We start from the raw sequence: 21,615 nt of genomic DNA on the forward strand, positions 1-21,615 counted from the left end.
TTCACAAAGCACATCTGACTCTAATAGCTCTTTTATAAAATGATTCTCGGCATTGTTTTAAGCGCCAGGGAATACCAGATGGGAGGAGTTTGCCATATTTACAGAGAAAATTTTAAGAAAAGAGAGCCAGAAATGTTTGGAAAACCACTGGGAAGTAAATGAATATCAGCTGAGTGCTCGTTTTTGATTGACAGAACGCGTTTAACCCCACTCAAGGAAGAAAAACAAACACTTGGAGTCAGTGACGGATGTTTCTGGGTGAAATAAGACAATAAGTTAAGAGGAGAGCAGGAAGCAGAAGGGATCATGGGAACTGGAGTTTAAGAGCTGAGAGAAGTACCAGAGGATTTTTCTTTATTGGCAAATCAGAAGCCAGACGTGGTGCTGAGGGTGAATGCAGACGTGGGTAATGTAGTTTGTAAAGTGCTGAGTGGCAGTGATGGATGTGCAGTCTGTGCAGATCAACTATAAAGACGCTTCTATCAAACTGGTGATGGCAGGCGGCTGAAAGGAGAGACGGAGGTCAAGTCGTGTGAGTGTATTAGATGGAGATGCTCAGGCAGTTTGGGACTGTTGGTGAGTTCCCATCTGCTTCATAAAAGTACAATGTAAGCTGACAGGAAAGTTAGGTAGACTTAAGAAAAGACACAAAAATACAGAATATGAGGTAAATACAGTCCTACGTCCTACTATGGTTTCGTTTGAATCTATTAAGCATTTTTATGAAACATAAGTGGACTAATCTATTTTCTGCTGTTATGTGAACTTCTGTCTGCGGTTTACTTTCATAAATGCAAAGTCAAGTTCACATGCTTCCATACAGGTGGAATTCAAGACAATTAGCAATGACAATGAACGAACGAAGCAGGAAGCATCCAAACACAGGAACAAAACGAAAAAAATATAGAAGTTGAAAAATGATAGAAAAAAACAAATAAATAAAAAGATAAATAATAAACGAATAAAAAGGGAGACCAGGAGAAACTCATCCCATGCCGAATGTGTTTTTCCTGCGCAGGTGGACAAATTAAGACACTTTTACATTTGAAGACACTAAATTACAGTTAAATCACTGTTACAAAGATGGATCATATTAGCTTGAATACAAGGAGGACAAATCTGGGAAACATTTTATCCTGTCAGACATTTTCTCATGTTACGTGTTATTCACAGTTTGTGTGACTTCAGTCTATTTGAATGTCCATGTTGTGCTCTTGGTTCATGGTTCTCCTGCTGTGGTTCTCTGGCTTCATGAATCACTGCTGCGGATCGTCAGCTGCCACCGTATTGCTAATTATTAGTCATATTCCTATTGTCAGCACTATAGTTGCTAGTTAGTATTTTGGTTGCTGTTTGCTTTGTCTCTCTCTCTCTCTGTCCAACCTCCACCCAACACGGACCCCGACAGAAAGCCGCCCACCTCTGAGCCTGGTTCTGTTCTTCCGGAGTTTTTCCTGCCACTGTTGCCTAATATAATATCTGATGCTGCTCATGTGGGGATTCTTGAGTCCTTAATTTTGAATTCCTGAATCGTTGGGTCTCTCTCTTAATTTAAGAGTTTGGTCTAGACCTGCTCTTTATGGAAAGCGTCTTGAGATAACGCTGCTCTGAATTGGCGCTATATAAATACAGATTGATTGATTGGTTGGTTTTTAGTTTCGTGTGTCGTCTATAATTGGACACGTGTAACAGTGTGTGCGTGTATTTCACAAGCAATTAAACACAAAAATGCCACATACTGCTTCATTAAAAAGAAAAATGTTAATTCTCAAACACTCATAAAGCCTCAGTGTGCTCTGATACACACACACACACACACACACAGACAGACAGACAAACAGCCAGACTGACGACTGATGAGCTGTGGAACAATTTCAGGGTTTCTCTGACAGGAGGGTGACTCAGGAGGAGAAAATCAGAGTGAAGAGCGTCTCCTGACTAACAGTGAGAGATGCATGAAACAGACCTGAGTGACGCTAAATCTGCAGCGGATTTGTCCAACACGGAAAAAGCTGTTTGCGTGGCTGACTTGACAAATCCCTCTTAAACACACATACATGTGATTAACTGGCTCGGATCAGGAAACCGCCTGAGGGTATGGACATCATCAGTGACAATGTCGGCACTGCATGAGTGTGTGCGAGTGTGTGTGTGTGTGTGTGTATGTGTGTTTCTGGTAGCGTGAAGGCAAGACACATGGCAATAATTAGCATCTCTGGTAGGGGATCTAACTACCCTGCAGAGAGAAAGAGAAACCGGCAAATGTTTCAGTTTGAAAAGAGAAAAAGAGACACTGAGGGAGGTTGAGATACAACGGATAACTGGAGGGGGGGTTGACCTTCAAGATACTAACTTCTTAAACACACACACACACACACACACTCAGCTACCAACCATCTTCTTGACTTAATTGGGATTTGTTCTTTTAGACCCTCCATCCAATCAGACAGCAGGACGGGGAGTCCGTCAGTCGGTCCGTCTACCGTATGGAAAACTACAGGATTAACACTGTCAAACGAGAACAAGTCATCAAGTTTCTGAGTTCTGCCTTCTGTCAGTCAAACACCCAATACGTTCCCCATTCCTTTAAGGACGACGCTGTGTTTTCTGATCTGACAGCCACAGAACCTTTACATATCACTGCTGAACAATAAATCCGTAGTTTATGATCTGACATAATTTATGGTTCAGGCTTGGTTAGGATTAGGTCCAAAGATGACCTCCTTGGGTTTAAGGAATGATCTTTTTTTGGTTAAAATATGTTCTCAGTTGAGGCTTGGGAAACATTGTGGTTTCTGATTTATGTCAGATGAAATTTTGCTCATTCTTTTCTAGTGTGTGTTTTATTCTTGGGAAGTACTGCATATTTAAACCTCTTTGGGTCTGTAAAACATCCAGGAACAAAACACAATAACTCTCCAGTTGAACGGATAAAAACTCTTGTCATGGGAAGCCACAAGTGGACTGGCTTCTGAGCCACTTTGAGGCAAACAAGAAAAACAAGATTTAAATTGGAAATAAACTAGAATTATCCTTTAAAGAAGCAACACGTCCCTTCCTGTTCGTAGACCAGTGACAGGAATGACGAAACAGCTGATGAGGATGGAGGGATGAAGATCTTTGAATAGAGACGCAGGAGGGAAAGATGACTCAGGCTTTGCTTTTTCTCTACTGTCTGCCTCCAAACTCCTGCTGCCGTCTGACTGCCTGTCGTTTTCTTTCTGTGAAAAAACTGTGATCCTGACGACGTGGCCACAGGCCGTTAGAGACACACACGCACACACACACACACACACACACACTGTGTGCCTGACAAGATGTTTCATATCAAAGCAGTTTAGCGAGAGACTAAACTGAAACCTTTGACTTCAAACTCCCTGAATCACACATGAAAGTTTATGTGTTTGACCCAAACATAAACGTACAAGTTGAAATACTGTTGCAAAGAAAACCAAACAGCTGAAAACATGAGCAGCGATAAGGGGGACTTTTCAGAAAAAAGATTCAGTGAGAAATAAGATACACTTGAATAATTTGTCTGCTGGCTCACTGGACACAATCAAAAACTTGACCACTTTAAATACTCAGTCCTGAAATACATGGAGGAGTGGGAGTTCACACTGATGATGCACTGTACATCACAGGCTCTGTCTGGCATCGCCAGATCAGTTCGAAAGGGCAAATTTGTCTCAAACTCTCAGCTCATTTTAAAATTTTCAAGAATTAGCAATGGGCGCAAACCAAAATGGTTCTGGACACAACTGGACAGACCTACAGCCAATCAGAGCAATGAAACATCAGCCATCTTGGTTGTTTACAAGAATGCTATAACAGCGTTCCTCTGCAGAGTCCAGCCTGCCCTGACTTAGATAAACAGGTACGATTGGCCCGGTCGGAGGCGTGATGGACAGAAATCTGTCTGAACGGGACGGGGACCAGATGCAACACACAAGCTCATCACTATAACTTCTATTTCAGTTTTTCACACTGTGATCAGATTACAGTCGAGTGTAAATGCAATCTACACAACATGACCACCGTGTTTCGTTTCTTTTTTTGCAAATCTGCCAAGCAAGTTGAAAGGTCACCTGACTCAAAACGCAAAAACTATCAGCTAAGTAATAACAGTAAGTATTAAGTAATAACAGTAGGTATTAAGTTTTGTCTTGACCTGGGACGCATCCATGTGTGTTGCCAAGTCCTGTCTGACTGATTTGGTTTGTGAAATGCGATCACAGTGTGAGCAGAGCTGAGGCGAAAAACTCATTAATACACACCTGTCGATCAGAGGTCATTATCCAGATAACGTATCCAGACACTGATCACATGTTAGTGTGATATCAGCTGTAAGAACGGCGCCTGATGCTCACATTCACACCTGGAAGCTGCTCAGTTCAACAACAGTTTTATCTGATGACCAGCTACAGTGGAGCACTGTTTTGCTCAAGGGCAATTCCCAACCTGACACACCATTTGATGAGAAAAATGGAAAACATGAAAGTCTTTTCCGTCATCTAGTCCAAACAGGAACAAATTTAATGAGAAATAAATATAGTATAGAAGTAAAGGCAGTAAATTTGAGTAAGAACAAAATGAGGACCTTGAAGGATTTAGTTCATATACGGTCCAACACCAACTGCAGTCCTCTGCACATCTCCAAGTACAGTGCATTAGGGTGTTTTGAAATATGCATGCAGCTGGCTGATGGATGCTCTCACTATAAGCTTCCTATAAATTATTGACAATCAGACATACATACATACATATTACAGGCTGCACCCTCCGTGACTCCCTGCATTGACGTCAAGCTTGTTTGCTCTTATACTTCACCCTGAAGCCAAGTACTGTGGGTGGTCGAGGTGCAAATCCCTCCTTCATGCACTTACACTTCTTCATCTGTGGGTGCTGCCGAAGTCACTATAGCAACCGATGGTGTGATGACCTTCACATTATGTAACTGACAAACTCACTGGGCTCTCTTCTTTTAGTTAAATGTCTGTGAGTGATTTTCTGTGAGAGGTTATTGGGTTCTAATGGGTGTAAATGCAACACCAACCACACTACAGGGCCATGAGATCATGGACGTTCCTATTCATGGTCAGTTTCATGGCTTCCATCCATCCATTCATTGTCTATACTGGAGCCAATCCCAGCTTCTTAGCTACAGAGAAAGGAAATAGATACAGTGTGCAATGATGCTTTTTGACACAACGGTGCATTTGCAACTTTACGTCAACAGTTTGTGTTTGTCTCTGTGTTTTGTCCCTGTTTGGCGTGAAAGGTCTTGACTGGCCGTGACCTCAACCCCATCTGACACCTTTGGGATTAACAGCAATGCCAACTGAGGGTCAGAACTGATCACCCAACATCAGTGCTGGACCCCCCCTGATGATGTTGTGTAAATGGGAACAAATCAGCTGGTTCAACGTCTGCTTGGAGTAACTGAAACAGAGGAGTGGAGGCTGTTATAGCAGCAGATTAATGCCCGTGGTTTTGGAATGAGATGATCAACATTCAAATATGGGTAAAGCGTCCGGCTGTCCGCACACATTTGGCCACATAATGCGCACACACACGCTCTGCACACAGCTGGAGCCTCAGATCACCACTCTCCTCTGCGAAATCACCTTCCCATAGAGAGAGAATTTGTGTGGAGAGTCGGTTTGTACAGAAACAGCAGGGCTGAGCCTCTATGACCATATACAGTAAGAGGGAGAGGTATCAGAGCAATGACCATGACAGAGAGAAAGAGGTGGGGTCAGAAATATGAAGAAAAGAGCGAGCAGGATGAAGACCAAGAAAGAAAGAGCAGGGGAAGGAGCGACATTGAGGAAAAAGAAGCAGAGAGAGAGCGAGGGGAAGAGAAAGAGGGAGAGAGAGGTAGGAGTGTTGCATCTATCCAGCACCTAAAAAGGAAACAGAGTTGATTTTATTGTTTCCTCACTGCAACACAAGAGATGGAGACAAAGAGTGAGAGAGAGAGGACAAAGATGAAGAACTGAGAGCACAAAAAGGAGTATATATCAGAGAAGGACTGCTGGGGAAAGAGACACATAGTGACGAAGATAAGAAGTGTGAAAAAGAGAAAATAGGAGAGAGAGAGAGAGAGGGAGAGAGAGAGAGGGGGGTTTCTGTCATGTGACTCTGGGCCACTAGAAGCTCAACATAATGAAAGAGCTGGCCATGACATGCTTCTCTCTATTTCTCTCCAACAGATGCAGGATAAATGAAAGGAAAGTGATGACAAAAAAAAAAGATTTATTTTCATATTTTGTTATATCCCTTGTTTTTGCACTACTTCTCTTACTAACACTTTGTCTCTGCACCTTTTCTGTCTCTTCCGCTGCTACAACAAGTGAATTTCCCCAGTGTGGGATAAATAAAGTATCTCATCTTATCTTATCAAACCCAGACAGGCAACAAGCATGTGCCACCATGCGGCCCTGTGAGGCCCAGTGGTGCTTTGAGCTAAATGCTAACATGCTAACACACTGATGTTTCTCTGGTGTAACGATGATCGTGTTAGCATCTGAATTTAGCATGTTTGCTTGATCGCAATTGCTAATTAGCGCTAAACACAAGGTGCAGCTGAGAGTGACGGGAATGTCATTAGTTTTGCGGGTATTTGTTCATAATCCTGAGAATTTGACGTATTTTGACCTTATGGTGGCACCAGAAGAGGAAGGGAAAAGTTATTACTTATTTATCCTGAGGGGCATACGATACCCAAAACCATAAATGTCAGCCTCATGGTGGCGCTAGAAGAAAAAATCAGAGGATCACCAGACACGTAATCTTGGAACCATGACTGTCTGCAAAAAAAAACCACCAAGTAGCTGTTGACACATGACATGCAGCTACCATGGTGAAAACCCCAGCACTGTAATATGGGATTATCTACCAAACACACGATTATTAACTTGAATGAAATGAAACGCCCCATGGCCAAAAGAAAGAGGGACAACCTCAGACCATAAAAAGCTCCAGAACAAAAGGAACAGAAAGCATGGGTCCTTATGCTTTTGGCTACAGTGACAACATCCAAAAGAAATAAGTAAACTGGATTTTGAAGGTGGTCGTTCTCTGTGCTGAAGCTGCAAGTCAGACAGCAGCACAGGGAAGGGAAAGAGCGAATACATAGATTAGATCATTCTTTATACAGGGCTGAAGTGGGAACATTTGTGTACTGACAAAGATGAAAAAGATATTAGCAAAAAAAGAAAACGGGAATACTCAGAAATGTGGCTGTACTTTGGATAACAGCTCACATCACTGGTGTGGCATAGAGGCTCTTACTAACTCTGGTTGGTGTCTTTAATTTTACAAAAAAAATTTGTGCTGTTAGCATAATTATCTATCAGTTGCCTACTACATTCATGCATCAAATATTCTTTTGACGCATTTTTATTACAATGATACGAGCCGCGATTAGTGACGTATTGTAAGAACTCGGACAATGTAGAGAGGAAGCCACATAAACACACAGAGCTTTGCATCCATAAACACACACAAGCACACAGCTGAGCCAAGAGGAAACGCCCTAGGACTCCCCCAGGAACACACACACACACACACACACACACACACACACACACACACACACACGCACACGCACACACACACACACACAGGACTGAGTGACTGCAGGTACTGTGTGCTGTCGCGGGCAGCAGGTGTTTACAGTAACAACAGCGCTGAGTCAGGAGTGAAGCTCATAAAGAGCCACACCAAGTGTGTTTGTCACCATACATTCACGCTTTGCATTACATGGTTTTGAATTTCATCATCGTCAGGTGAAAACGTGACTCCAGCGTTTCTACTTCGCTGAGAGGCAGAAAACGGTTGTAGTAGTCGAGCTGGAAAAAAATGGCTGTCCCTCTTTGATTCCTGAGAGGAGGAGGAGGAAGAGGAGGAGGAGGAGGACTTTTTAAGAGTTTTCACAGCAGAACTAATATGAGAGCTTTTTGGCCTCTTCTTGCCTACTTGATGTTTAGCAGTGTCAGTTAGTTTCCCCCTACATTACTTTTCCAAGTGCAGAAGCAAACAGAGAAACAGAAAAGCACACATGCTAAGGCTAACACTGTCTCCCCTCTGAGCCACAGACAAAGCACACATGGCTGGAAAGGAGCACACGACTTGTCAGAGGTGTTAAAATAACACGTGTGTGCCCCCCCACCCCGTCTGGTTATCATAAAACACGAGAGGAGAGGAGAGGAGCGTGTAACCGTTTTTCCTCATGGCACATCCAGTGCACACCAATTATAAATGATTGTAAGTTGGATTTTAGGACCCAGTTTTAAGTGATTTATGGCCATCCTGTGCACTGCTGGAAAAAGGGGGCTAACTGTGCTGGCTTCAGATGCAGTAAAACCATCACAACCACAAGAAGAAGGTCTGGGTGGAAAGTTCCCCCATCACAGTTCACGCTCAACCGCACGACACCAGTGAGGAAATGAATTTGTCTGCGACGCGTGGCTTCGTTAGCGCAGTCACTTTGTTAAATTAATCTAGTTCATCAGACTGAAACATGTCAGTAAATAATTAGTGATTAAATAACAAGATCAGCACTGTTTAATGCTCTTTAATTCCATACTTTATACTGAACTACAGTCCTACCATCACCACTACCATCTATTCCCAGTATTCCCAGTACACAGCTGCTTTTATCACTTCTTCTTCTGCTTTTTTTTTTTTTTTAGTTAAGTGCGCAAATATTAGAATCAAAATAAACTACAACAATAATGTTTATTATAACATTATTATATTATATTACTGGATTATAATTATTGATGCTTTTATGTGCAAACACGACATTAATTATGTAGCTTGTAAAGTTAAAAAAAACAAAAAAACTTACAATATGACTCCAGAATAGCACAAAAAGACCTTTGTGGTTTTTTTAACATAGTAATGGACTCTGTGGAAGGAAGGAGCACCTCAGGCCTTTATTTGGTTCCAATTTATCACTAATGCATAATATAGTCTATAGGCACAAAGCTGACCATGTGACCCACTTCACTTCAATGAAATGGCCTCAGACACAGAGTCATTATAACCCCAGCATCACACACACACACACACACAAAAGAACTCCAATGACATTATATATTACACACAAAGTCTCACAGTTTGACATTCACTAGTACGACTGATACTGATGTTAGTAAGCGGTGCTAGTGAAGTTCATCTAGAAGTTCTGTTGGAAGTTAAGACTCAAAATTCACATTTCTTCCGTCCATCAGTGAGAAAAACAAGCAAAGTGAAACCAAAGAACTGTGAAACATTTCTCCAATTAGGCTAATTAGATCCAGAGAATCAGCTCACACACACACACACACACCTGATATCTGGCACGTGAAAACACAGCAACAGAGCGTCCCTCTACTCACCGAGCATAATGCTAACAGGCAGCAGGAATAAACGACTGTCACAGCAGTCACACTCAGCTTCATGCTCCTCTTGGACGAGCCTCCCTCCTTCGTCTGCGGTCCTCCCCACAGCTCAGTGTGTGAAAACACTGGTTGCTTATTCCCCATTGGCAGGACACACACACACACACACACACTCTTACCCTCACTAACCCTCTCTCAATTAGCGCACACACACAAAAACAAGCAGCTTATTGGTTTCAAAGAGGAGCGGGTCGACCTCCAATTCACAGACAAAGGGCTGGAGGTGTCTGCTGACATTTAGCTACTGGTGCTTCCTTTGGTGCTATCTCACACACACACACACACACACACACACAAAGTACACACATTTTGCAGCAGTAGGATTGTTTGGCAATTATTTGACAATTTACTGGTCTAGGAAGGAACTACTTTTCACCTCAGTGCAGTGTGTGTGTGTGTGTGTGTGTGTGTGTGTGAGAATGTGACCATGTGTGTGTGTGAACCTGCACCCTCCACCACGCCCCCCATTCCCCTCAGTTGGTACAGTCCGACCTGCCTGCCCAAACACGCTGCCAGGCGACATCAGCAAAACAAACAAATTGGTTTGTTTGTCGGCTGACTTCACAGTGAACTGAGAGAGAGGACACGCACACGCACACACACACACACACACACACACACACACACCCCCTTCGGACAGCCTCTGACCCTCGGGATGTGTAACACCCATCTCTAGTGGTTACTATAGTGATAACTGCCAGGAGAGGGGGGGTGGGGGGGTGGATGAAATTAATATGATGATAATTATCAGGGAGCTTTCTCAAACGAATGAATTGATATTTACTAAAAATATTACGCAATAAAAACTCCTGTAGGAGTTTAAAAAAAGTTATTCACTTAGAGAATAAAACTGAGACAATGATACCTTGATAATCATGATAATTAACAATCACTTTACAGATGCTGTAAGTGAGGAGACGCCGCTCCTTCACCTAAACACTTTTTGACTTTGTTTACATTCAGATTGACCTGATTTGAGGCCGTTTTACTGGCTGAACTAAAAATGAGATTTCTGTGCGGTGCAGAATATTTGCATTTAATTTGACTGTAAAGAAAGAATCAGCAGTCAGCAGCATTGTTGAAACCGTCTAACTGAAGAGGAAGCTGCTGAGCCTCACGACCCTTCAGTGATGACGTTTGCAGTGACCCTCCACAGATCGGATGACAGGAAATACAACAGTAGCATGTATGAAGTTGACTAATAAACTCCCGTCGGCCACTGAGGCAGCAGCACTGAAGGCTGCTGATCCTTTAGCTGCCCTCAAATGTAACTCATGAGCTCATATCTTAAATAAGTGGAGACGAGACATGACGTGCTCGACCCTGAAGCAGTGGTGAGCTGTGATGGCTGGATATTCCACTCGTGCTTTTTTCTTGTCAAAACCTGGCACCTACATTACCCATAATGCAATGTGACCGCCAACAGTTTGGTCAGACAGCGTGCTGCAGGGATGAGTCCTAAAACCCGGAGATGAACTTGAATTCTTGCACTTCCAGTTCCCTTGTTTTAAAGTTAGTGGGCTTCTTTAAACAGGCTTTTGGTTCGATGCCTGAAATAACGTCTGGCTTCAAACAAGCGTTCACACTTTTGTTCTATAACATAAAATACGTCAGTAAATACCCCACTAATGAATTCTGAAGCTTTTATGTGTCTTAAAAAAGCCACAGAGGTTGTCATTGACATTCCTCTACTCATTAGTCAGCCTTCATAGCCTCTGGTTGTGTTTATACTCACGCTACTTCATAACACTTTTATGAATTGGTGCTATTGATTGATTGATTGACTACTGCAAACTAATAAAAACTTAGGACAGAGTAGAGGAGAGAGGGGATGACATGCAGCAAAGAGCCACAGGATGGACTAAGCCCGTCTAATAAAGCATGACATGGCATTCAAGTCTGAGACCCCGGTGCAGTTTGTTAATAGCCTAACGTTAGGTATCTATTTGGAGAAGATTGGAGAAGATGAATAAAACATGTAAGTATCATAAACTTTTGCCTGCCACAGAGCTGTTTTCCTGCGATAATTCAAAATCCAATGGAAAAATCCCATCAGCTGTTTGTCGAGGGATCCAGGGCGATGCTAACTCCCAGGTTGGCCTACAAGAATCAGTCATCCCTGCAGCACCATATGCCGGTATGTTGATGCCAGTAGTCGCTAACGTGTCCTCGAGCTGCTATCCAGAAGCAGAGAGGAGGAGCTGGTTACAGAGGTCTGTTAAAATCACTTCTACACTCACATTAGACTCCTCTCCTGGACGTGGCAAACACAGAATAACTTTCAGGCACCAACAAGTCAGTTTGCAAGATTTCACTGAATGCCTGAAACTACAAAACCCAAGGATTATATACAAAAACTCTCTATATATGCAACTCTATTTCCACTTAGAAAATAAAGCCCGAGGCAGTAAGTATGCCCACATCATTGCATCTAATTACTCGGGTATCACATGTTATTAAAATCTAAATTATGTGACTGTGACACAAAAACGTTATCCTGCTGCAAAACAAATCTTCCAGAGTGATTTCATTTCCTGCCGTTGAAGCAAAAACAGGCAGCGAGGGACACAGGTCGTCCCTCTGCCGTCCCAAGAGGCCGTTTTCTCATGACGCAGAGCTTCAACAACTTGACCTACATGTCCGAGGAAAGTCCCTCCATCTAGCTGGACGTCTTCCGATCAGAGCCGACCAACTGATCTGGACCAGGATTTGGGTTGTAGGGTCAGTTTTTTTCCAGCAGATCAGCCGGGCTGAGCGTCATGTATGACAGCAGATTACTACACGATTAAAAACACATTTCTGCTGCGCTTTCATGATCCTTCGTGATTCATGGTTTGATGAGATGGTGATGAATCTTGGCCCTCACAGCAGAGGCAGCAGATCAAATGAGCGGCCCGTTTTGTTTGGATGACTTAATGAAAGAGGTGGAAAGGAAAAGTCGAGGAGAGTTTTCTATTTATTTAAGGAATTGTGAGCATTTATTACACGGCTTTGCAAAATACTCCTCTGCTCTGATTGGTCTATTACAGCATCTAAGATCTGATATTTCTGTCAATCAGACCGTTGCTTTGGATGCAGTTCTGGTAAGAGAAACAATAAAATAATTTTTAAAATCAATATTTCATGTCAAATTATGGATTTCTTTAGTACCAAACCATGTAATAAGCAGGATAATGTACAGCAAGTAGCAGCCATTATTGCAAAATGAAAGCTGACAGGTTGATGCAGGACCCTGACAGCCTAACCAGCTCACTGCACAGTAACCCTTATTTAATAATGTGCGTGTGGTGTTAGATTAGCAGCCTCTGAAAGAATGTGTGTGTGAACGGCATGTTGTGTGAAGCGCTTTGAGTGTTCGGACGACTGAGAAAAGACAGTATGGAAATGCAATCCGTTTGATAAAATGAAGGTGTGGGTGTGAGTCAGTAATGATTCCCAAAATAGAGCAGGAAAAGATAACAGATAACATTTGGAACTTTTACTCTCACCTTAAGTCAATATTGTTAACACAACAAGAATACACAGAAATGCTAGATCAACAGTGAGAGTGTGTATCAGTGTGTGTTCTTGTATTATAAACTTAGTGGGACCAGTATTGTGGGATAACACTCAGTGTTTTGTGGGACCGTTTTGCTGAAGTCCACCAGGAGAACAACGCTTTCTATACTCTGTTGTAGTAATTATTTGATGGTTAAGGGTCAGGGATAGTTTAGTGTTTTTACAGTATACTTTGTGTCTATGGGAAGACATAGCGACACATGGTGTGTGTGTGTGTGTGTGTGTGTGTGTGTGTGTGTGTGTGTGTGTGTGTGTGTGTGTGTGTGTGTGTGTGTGTGTGTGTGTGTGTGTGTCCTCAACAGACCAGATCCTGCAGCAGTAGAAATTTGCCTACTGGAGAGATTCCCAAAATAGAACAAGATAACCTTTGATACTCAATACTGCTGCTGTATTATAAACACACACACACACACACACACACACACACACACACACACTGGCTGTCAGTCAAATGATATTTACCTTGAGGGCTGAACTGTCGGCAGTTAGAGCTCTGACAAACTCATAAATCACACAAACAATCTCGCTCTGTTTCTATGACTGCATCTCTCTATCATCTTCACTAACGTGACACTGTCCCCTCAGCAATAACACCACAGCAGTAAAACAAAGTGTAAACTCTACACTTGACTCCGGCTGACCTTGACCTTCGCGCTCCCCGCGGATGGACAAGGGTATTGCGGGAAATTAACTTCTTTAAATGTGAGCATCGACCAGCCACTGACAGACCAAGGGTCAAATTCAGCAGCCAGTCAGATTTCAGACACGATAATGACTTATTACTAACAGCCACTTTTATATTTTACCAGGATTTAATGCGACTTTGGCCCTTTGATCAACGTTTCCTCTCACAACGACAGATAAGACAAGCAAGATAGTGAGCAAAAACTCCAACAAACAGGTCCAAAACTTCATGTAACAGTTTACTTGTCAAGTTATTGTAGCTAGGACTTAAATTAACATGGTGCTGAGAGGACAGAAGACCTCCAGTTCACCCTCTGTTGAACCCATCATGGAGACTCAGCAGAAGCCGCCTCAGTCACACTCGGCCAGACTCCGACTGCGGCTGTTTGGAGGCACAGGTGAAGAAACTGAACCTGTTGTCAAAGAGTTGTCTTGATGTAATATGTATAATATGATAGATACTTCATAACACACTGTGAGGTTTTTCAATTTAAAATGTTAAATGGCTTTTGTTTGTTCGTTGTGATACTTTATGGGTCACACAGCTTTCTCTTGCACTGCTCAACAGGGAGGTCAGAGGTCAGCAACAGAGCAGAAGCCCAGAAGTTGCGAGGATCCAGTTTCTCACACATTCTGTGCCTCGGCAGAAAAGTGGGCAGTAAAAGTAAAATCCAGCTCGTCCAGATAAAAGACGACCTCTTTTCTCCTTTCTGACCTGCCTGTTCCTCCATGCTGCCCCTTTTACCTGTTTCCTTTAGCCTAAATGAGGGCAAATAATCTCCAAATACATCATCCGCCGTCTACAATGAAGAAAGAAGCCTGCTCTTTCTGTGAAAAAAGATTAAAGATATAACCCAAAACGGGCTGGCAAGTGAGAAAGTAAGCACCCCATCACAGTGAAGATGTGATAGAGATCACTTCAGCGCAGACCGCTGCCAGTCGATAACCTACAAAGTGCAGCGTTATCAGGGGAGCCTGGTGCATTTCACACGCCTTCAAACAAAAGCTGCTTTAGGGAAAATGAAAATGGGGGTTTAATGCCCTGTAAGACTATTGGGTTTAACAGAGTGTGTGTGTGTGTGTGTGTGTGTGTGCGTGTGCGTGTGTGTGTGTAAAGCCTTATCAAGCCCTGCTAAAAGCTACTTAGAGGGAACCCACAGGAGCAACCACACAGACTCAAAATAGACACACACTTCCCAAAATGCACCATGTGTGAACGGAGCCCACATTTTCGTCATTTAGAGGAAAATGATCCTGCCTCGCAAGTCAGTGCAGTTTTCCAGTGAGGAAGATAGAAACTCCAGTTTCATTCGCTTTATATCTTCCAAGAAATCTGACTGGTTGTACATGTGCCAAAAACACCAACAACAACGACTTTGGAACATATTTTCTCATTTTCCCTGCAATTAAAAGGCTATCTTTCCGCCTGGAGAATCACTCAAAAAACAGATTCCTGTGACATTTGGCAGATAAGCAACTGATCACTCATTTGGACTCTAGATTTAGTGATCTGGTAATATGGCAATTCAGCTTTTTAGCCATAAAAAAAATCACGATATATTATTATAATCTCTAACCACATAACCATACTTAATGTAGGTTTCATGATAATGATAACTAAGACGTGTGTGGCACTGAGAAAACTTTAACAACCAGGAAAGACCACAAGATGTGGTTGAAAGCCATGGAAAAAGCAAGTAAGTGAACCTTAAGTTGACAAGACAATATTTAATAAAAAAAATAAAAAGTTCCAAAAAAAAGGAAGGATTGTAATATCTATTTAAAGTTTGCCAACCACCATAAACTACCTGTCCCAAACCCTCATACATTTCATATCTTCTCATAGCTCAGACTTGGTTAACGAATTATTGATGAACGGCAAAATGTTTGAACTTACAGTTCATCAGAAGAAGTGGACTATCCTGTGTTTTAAGACTTTTCTCAGGATGTAATGTCTAGTGGCTGTGTCCAAACTTGAAGCTACTGAGGGAATGTTTACAACGGGCACGTCTTTGATAACAATTGCATTTCTGCTAAGATGAACTTTACGAATTTTGCGTATTTTATGATCACCAGTCAAGGATTTTCAGTTAATGACGCAATAATCCCTTGATGCTGTTGACAACATTGTCCACAAAGCCCAAAACATCTTTACAGACACTTTACAGCAGCATTTTAGAGACAATAAATGACCCATGATACAAATCTCCACCTTTCAACACCTGACATCTAATCAAAAGTTTCCTCTTATATTGACTACAGAAGACGACGACACCCAGTGTACAAAACAGCCAACTACACAGACCTTACACACCTTTTTAAAGTTACCTTTCAAGCCAACAGGTTTCACTGGTTTCACTGAAGTACTGTGTCAACACAGAAAATACAGCAAGTGCACGTTTGCAAAATGAAACTGACTTTGTAACAGGAGTGATGTCTGTGGGTGTGACATCACTGTTGGAAGATGGTCGTTTTTTTTGAGAGTTTGAGCTTCGTGGAAAAGACGGAAAAGTTTTGCACTGTGGAAGTGAAAAGGAAGCGCTCCTCAATGCCTAAACAAACTATTATCTTCTTTGAGCAAAACACTTCAGCCCCTGATTGCTTTGGCAGATGCATTAAGTTGGCTGACAGACAGCTGTTGTACTGGGCAGCTCCCAGATGTGTACGTCTATACTGTACAACTATGCAGCTGAACAACTGCACGAACGCTCAACAAATCCTTTCCCAGCTTAAATAAAGACTGTTAAGAAGAAAGAAAAAAAAATTTCACAATTCCTAACAATCTCTACTAAATCAAAAACCAATTAAAAACACCAAAAGCTTCCTACGTACATGCATCACATCCATCTTTCTGTGCGTCCACAGCCACAATACAAGATTTCCTCCTTAATTCAATTACGTCTGCCAGCTGCAATCTGCAGAAAAGGAGGAGGAGGAAGAGGAGGAGGAAGTGGTGACCCAGACTTTGGCTCTCACTGTAGCTGACTGTGATCTCAGGGGGGAACAGAGCGGCGGAGCAGCTGTGTTAGCCAGGAAATGTACAACACAGCACAGAGAGGTGCAGTGCAGCAGCTACAGCCTTCCTCAGCAAGTATACGTCCTCTCACCGGGTTTGTGTGATGCTTCAGTTTATGTTTCGTCCCAGTGGTGACTGAGGCCACAGAGTCAACAATCAGCCCTGAGAACTCTCTTGAACTCTTGATTTTTACTCTCTTTATTGTCATCTTAGCTCCTTTATTTATGTCTTAGCAAGACATTTCGACCATTAGTATTTTCAGGACTCAGATGTACCATTAACTGGCACGTGGGTGCTATACTAAGACAAAACTATCTGAAATTGAGTCAATAGTGAAGAGTGTCGAGGGTAGAGGTCTCCATGTGTCCGTAACTATGGACCCAATTGGAAAAAGATTAGAGGGAAAACTGACCCAGACTTGATATGTGTATATTATCAAAAAATGAAGGGACCAGATTGGAAATAGTGACCAGAGGACAGTCAAAATTGGTCCGAACCAGACTAGAAGCTAACTAGATTCGATCCAAAATGCTGTCGATCAATCCAAATTTGGATCCATTGGGTATTAGATATTGACAAACAGATGTTACCTGGACCCAATCAGACTCGATCCTCGATCGGGCCTCAGTAATTAAGCACTAAATGAACCAATGAAGATGCTGAAGTGATCTAGGGATACACTGCATGATGGGTAATTCTATGCTGAACTAAAGATAATTTTCATGGATTTTCTCAAATTATATTGTTTTCTTCTTTTCCTATTACTAAGTCACATGTAATATTATTTACATTTTGGACCACGAACAGCAATGCTGCATTGGTTTCTAGCAGTTCCTGTTTGCACTGTAATCACTAACATAAACACAAGTATCATCTGCATAACTTCTGATACTAAAAAAAAAATGTCTAAACTTTATGATTATGTGGGAAGATCTGCAGTAATAAGGAGTGCTTTTTGATACTTCAACTGCTATGACAGGAAATAGCAGCTTCCACTAATTTCACACTAATGTGTCCTCTGATCTGACAAACAGGAGCTATTTTTGATGCAAAATATACCAAAATATGGTGCTACAAGTTTAGGAAACAAAAGTTTATAAGTTCAAAAATCTAAAACTGGTCCCAAACTTTGGGTGGGGAGAGAGAAAATTGAGACTCTCAGCAGCTATCCTCCCTTAATGGAGTCTTGTGACAATAAACAGAACCCCATTTTGCTCCAACAGAGACTCTCAGTGGCCACCAGCAGGCGAATGTTCATGTAAATGTGTGAGCTATGAAGCAGGGCGTTGCTGTAGAAGAACATGTGTGCTTGGTTAGCTTTCCGTGGATAAATAAAGCTTCAGTAAGTACAGGTTAAACCAATCATAAACCCTTTACCGTGGGGTTGCACTAATGGTTGGAAAACTGAGCCTACGAGAAGATTGTTGCCTATTTTCTTCAATTACATCTCTGTTTTGGTTTCAAAGTGAATACTTGGGTTGAAAACATCACTGCCAGCTAACAAAGTTGTTCAGAATCACATAAACTCTTCTGCTGTGGCTGGATTACAGTGAATTTAATCCAAGCAGATTATATACAGTACAACACACACACACATATAAACACACACAGATGAGTACATAATCCAGTGGCTGTGTAAAACCATCACACAGTATTAGCCTTTCACACCCAGATCCCAGATATCACTGGCTTTTCCTAAGTATACAGGGCCAGAAATCACAGGGCCAATGCCACACTCCTCACTGCCAAATGGCATTCTGGGTAGTAATATGAACAGTGTGAACCTGTCATTTTTGAGTCACTTGTTTTGGCTTTTCTGCTTAATTCATTACAGCAAAAAGTGGAAAATAGTCGCAAATCTGGCAAAGTTAATGAGCCTGAGAAAATACAGGATGAAAGAGCTGATTGGTTGGTGTGCACAATACATCACCTCAGTGTCCTGTTTAAACGTCAACTACAGTTTTGTGAAATTTCATCCCGTGTTTGATGTAAAACTGTAAAACAGACAACAGAGTCTGTGTCGAAAGCTCTGGAAAAAAGCTTGAAAGTAGACCTTAAGTTGAAGAGAAAATGTGTCACTTTGATGAGGATGTCATATCAGTGTTGATGGTAAATGTAGTCCATTGAAGTACTAAATACCTCATTTTGTGCTATAGTGACTGTCGATTGTGCCTACATTTCCCATGATGCATCCTCTCTGCTCCACTCAAGCTATCTCCAAGGTTATGATCGAACTTTCCCCCTTACAGTTGTTCTGGATTTAACCTGATGTAGATGTCTCCCCGATGTCTTTTCATGACCACTTCCCTAAATCTACGGGTATAACTCTCTGAGGTCTTAAACTTGTCGTTTCTGATCAAAATTAATCAAATTTTAAGATAAATCTCCAGACATCTATTGACCTGACCTTGACTTTGACTTTACAGTTGGACATAAAAGGTTTTTATAAGGCTTCTTTGTCAAACTGTTTGCAGCTGTGATGCTACAGAAGCCATTTAATCCAAAACTGGGCCACAAACTGTGACTTTCCTGCTTGTCAGGGCTCCTTACGAGCCTGAAGTTGCCGAAACTTGACTTGCATTTTATTACAGTTGACAGGCGGAGCCTGAGAAAGTTGACCAGTGCACCCTTCAGCCCTCCAGGACCTAACGAATAGTGATGACTTCCCCTCTAAAGTATCCCTGCCTCTCTCCCTGGCATGGCGAGAGCCAGCAGAGGTAATTCCATGAGCTGCCGAGCGTCAGCTGCAGTGCTGCTTGGCAAGGCACTCGCGTTCCCCCAGTGCCCCGAGCAGTCAGACCGAGAGGAAATACCAGCGTGTGCTGCTAAAACAATGTGGTTTTAATCTGAGAGGAGTGCTGGCCTTCAAAAATCTGCAACTCAATCTCTCCCTCACTTTTACAGGAGCTCTTTTTTCCAACCTCTCTCTCTCTCACTGCTTTGTACAAGAAAACACTTTCACTCCTGAGGTTTAGTCAGCAGAAGATTACTGAGAAACCTCTTTTCCATCTCTGTTTTCGCGTCTTCCTCCTCTTGCTCTTCAGCTTTTGATTACCTCTCTGCCTTCTTTCTCATCTCCCTCCCTGCTTCTTCATCAGTCGTCACACGATTGTCGCTAATGGACTCCTACAAGGTGCGACATGGGGAACAGCGGTGAAGTGTGGGAACACAGACACTTCCTTAACCTTGATGCCTCGCTATTCACACTTCAAGCCTGGGCCCAAATCAAACATGGCTGCAACCATTAATAATACAGACCTCTGGAAAAGAAGAAAGTCTCGCGTCAGGCTCAGAGTGTGGTACATACAGCAGCTGAGAGGAGATCAAAGTGGGCAGGTGATTAAAAAACACAACTGAGGGACATGTTAGACGTCCTCTTCCTGTCAGTTTTGAATCTGGGCTGAATAACTGGGCAGCAGAGACGTCGCGCTGACCTTCCTGACAGCCTTGTGGAGAAGAGACATGTGAACTTGGGTTAAAAAGAGTTTTCTTTTCCACTCCTCACCGCAGCATAACGAGTGAGGGTGGTGGCAGAGTTCTCCGTCATTTTACGGCTGAAGGAGAAGCCGTCTGAGTGGAAGACTTTCTTCTTCTTTCAAAATGTCATCTTTCATAAAACTGAAATCACAATGACAGTGAGAAAGCAGCGAAACGACTCCCACACATTTCCCTTCTACAAGTCAACCTACAGGATATTCCACTTCATACTGAGGCTATGAGAGGAAAATACTCTTATTTCCTACAGTTCAGAGAGGATTTAAAGCTGTGTGGCAGCAGAGATGTGAAATCCAAGGGCGTTAGAGCTAAAGCAGCCCGATGTGACCACAGGAACTGGGTGTGAAGCAGCAGCTCGGGTTTACTCAAAGGGATGTTTGGGAGTTGGCCAGCAGGGTGAGTTGATGGTGAACCAGATAAAATACTTGTGAAGCATCTCAGGATTGATTCTACAACAGGCAAAGGGTTAACATGCATGAAACTCCTTCATACCAAAGCTACTTTGATTGTGTATGTCATATTTATAGTTTTAAAGGCCCAGTCAGTGATCTGGCTGTAAACTACAGGGTAACACCTCCACCGAGTGTCAAACCACAGGAATGAAACCTGATCAGTCCAAAGCTGATCGAACTGATTGTTGTTAAATACTAAATCTGGCATTAGGGGGAAATGTACTGTGTGTAAAGGAGAAATACCTAAATCCAAAACCAACATTGATCTAATTTGTTATAATTTGTTCATCTGGAACAAATTAGTGCAAAAACTTCAAATAGTTAAACATAGTTTGAATGCTTAAGGAGTTATGGCGTACAAAGTGGCACAAACAGAGCTCCATGTCCCTTCTTTTCCCTGTAATTTTGCAAACTAAACAACGGGGCTGAAGCTGGACGTCATCCTGCAACCCTGAATTCCTGAGACTGGATCCTGGCCATGATACTGGGAGCCCAGAAGCCTTAGCTATGCCTTAGTTATACCAGCAGCTTTCTCTCTCTCGCTCTCTCCCTCTCTCTCTCTCACACACACACACACACACACACACACACACACAAACAGCTGGTGCTTAACCACCTCTGGTGACCCCAATCGGTCCAACTGTACAGATTGAGTTTCCACAGCATCTGTGCCGGCCACATGTGTGTATCTAACGTGGCTAATATGGCTAATCCCCCTTCCCACAGACACATGTGTACACACACATACACACATGTATTGGGACCATGGGTGGTTGTATCTGCAGTGGTGGGTGGAAATCAACAAACCAAATCCCTGTTTGACCTGCTAACAGAGCAGCTGGTGACTGCAGACTCCCATCTGACAGAATACTCCAGCTATAAGGTATTTTAATCCAGTATATTAAACTGGAACCCATCACCATCCTCTGTTGACAGTATCTAATTAGTGTACAATACC

At 42.5% G+C, this 21,615-nt stretch overlaps 1 protein-coding gene across 1 annotated transcript in view; it reads right to left on the reverse strand.

Moving 5' to 3' along the window:
• The window catches only part of LOC139213851 (disco-interacting protein 2 homolog C-like), a 204,915-nt gene that overhangs the window by 101,440 nt on the left and 81,860 nt on the right, over window positions 1–21,615 (reverse strand). The window lies entirely within an intron of this gene.

The sequence above is a fragment of the Pempheris klunzingeri genome, chromosome 15 (genome assembly GCF_042242105.1).
Source record: "Pempheris klunzingeri isolate RE-2024b chromosome 15, fPemKlu1.hap1, whole genome shotgun sequence".
NCBI classification, from domain to species: domain Eukaryota; kingdom Metazoa; phylum Chordata; class Actinopteri; order Acropomatiformes; family Pempheridae; genus Pempheris; species Pempheris klunzingeri.